The 2,194-nt window shown below is 48.7% G+C and overlaps 1 protein-coding gene across 1 annotated transcript in view; it reads left to right on the plus strand.

Annotated features, from left to right (window-relative positions):
• Window positions 1-2,194, plus strand: part of LOC102495197 (5-hydroxytryptamine receptor 5B-like) — a 29,921-nt gene that overhangs the window by 1,093 nt on the left and 26,634 nt on the right. The gene's annotated exons all lie outside the window — the stretch shown is intronic.

Here is a 2,194-nt window from a genome sequence, read left to right on the forward strand (position 1 = left end):
CCCGCCGGGGTGTCCTGCCTATGCCGGCCACCATGCAGGTGAGAGAAAGGCTGCGGGATGGACGTTGGGAAAAGCGGTGCCGCGGGGAGGAGAAAGTTTGGCTGCAGGCATAGCGGGCCAAGTTTGAACACTTGGGGCGCCCGCGAAAGGTTGGCCACCAGCGCACCTGGAACACACTTCGGGGGTTCGTAACCTGCGTCCCTGGTGCGCCCCGGGGAAGGGGTTCATCACCAGCACACGCGGGGCTGGAGCCCGAGCTGACTGCGACCGCTCGCTGAGGCTGGAGCGGTGTGGAGGGCAGCCTTTCTCGGGAGTGATGAGTGCACTCTGACCAGCTGTGCTCTCTCCCCGCCCCCTCACCGCCCCCCCCCACCCCAACCCCGGCCCCTCTCCCGGCCAGATTGTGTCGCTGTCATTCCTGGACTCTCAAACTTCCTGGTCCCTACGAGGTAGAGCCGGACCGCGCTGGGCTGGGATTCGTCCTGCAGATGAGGAAATTCCGGTGGCCATTCAGGCCTTAGTTTCCGTCTCCATCCGACCTCAGTTCATCCCTTGTAGTTCAGAGACTGTATTTCCTAAGCGTATTGGCCAGCTCTCTGCCAAGCAGGGGTGTAAGGCTAAAAAGAAATAATAATAATAATCCAAGTGTTAATTGCCGTTTGTTATTCTCACTGCTATCCCAGTGATTTCAGAGATTGAACCATGGGTTCAATCTCAAATGGGGACATTAGACAGTAGCTTAATTTCTGTGAGTCTCATTTCCTCATATTTTAAAAAAGTTTCTTTTGGGACCAGCAGATGGCATAATGATTACATCATTGGACTCCCACATGGCCCACCGCAGTTCAAGTCAAGGGCTCTGAGGCTTGAAATTCACTCCGGGTGCATGTGCATGTGTGCCCAAAATCTTTAGAGGAGAAAGGATTGCAGCATGACCATCCCCCTATGTTGATTTCTTACTTTCAGTCTCTCTGCCTCTGGCTTTCTCTCTGGCCAGTGCACACGCCCTATAGCAAAAAAATCTCTCTTAAAAAATGTTTCTTTCATGAGAGTGAAAGACAGAGAGATGAGAGAGAGAAAAGGAGACACACACTTTCAAGAAGCGGAGACTCACCCCAATCCCCCAAGCCAGCCAGGAGTGTGGGTGCCCTACAGGCATGTACGCCTACCCAGGAACCCAACCAAGATCTTCCATATGAGTTCAGTCTCACTTGAGCAGCACATTTAAATGCACTAACTCATCTTCGGTAGCACTCTTGGCTGGGACTGTGTGAGTGACTGTGAAGCACCCAGTACAGGGCCAGGCACCGAGTGGGGAAAGAAGGAGGTTGACGGTGTTGCCTGGCAATCTGTAAGGGAAGAGAAGATACCACTGGGATGTGGGGAGTTGAAGGCAACTGCCCTTGGCAGAAATTCTCCACCATATTAATGCCTCTGTTGGAGCTTTCTGCCTTTTGGCCAGGGCTTAATAGATGCTCAGCTCCCTCCTCACCCCAGAAGTCCAAATGTTGTCTTTTGGGAGATCTTGTGCATTTTAAGTAACAAGCTGCTAGTTGCTGAGAATAAAGGGATTTATCACCCCTTCCCAAATACAATATATGAGCTAGGGAAGGGGCACATAGGCAAGGTGGGGACAAAAGGGCAAGTTGTTTGCTGTTAGTTTTCATTTTGGAAGATTAACTAATTACTTAGGCTACCAAACATTCATGCTTTAAAAACTAGGTTCTTTTTTTTATTAAATGATAAAATGATTTTGAGATGTTGAGACTATAATTGGAAAATACATGTTGGTAGGGGAGAACTTTGTTCAGAATTAATGATGTTCTTTGAAAGTTCCCTTGGAAATGCCTGGGGTGTTTATAGCTTTTCTGTCTGCTCACGTAGGTAGGCCAACTTTTAATAGCTACATCAATCCAGTGTGCACCCAGAGAAGTCATGGCAGATGGCTGCTGGAAAGATTTGGCGAGACTGGTTTTAGTGTTTTGGGATTTTTTTAGAGTTTTTTTAAATTTTTATTTATTTATTTATTTATTTATTTATTTATTTATTTATTTATTTGCTATAGGGCGCATGTGCTCACCAGACAGACAGAGAGACAGAAAGCGAGAAATCACCCCCTAGGGGGAATGGCCACGCCGCAATCCCTTCTCCTCCATTCTCCTCTTGGGATCTTGGGCACGCACGCACATGCACC

This window comes from Tupaia chinensis, unplaced genomic scaffold, assembly GCF_000334495.1.
Source record: "Tupaia chinensis unplaced genomic scaffold, TupChi_1.0 Scaffold147282_1, whole genome shotgun sequence".
NCBI lineage: Eukaryota > Metazoa > Chordata > Mammalia > Scandentia > Tupaiidae > Tupaia > Tupaia belangeri.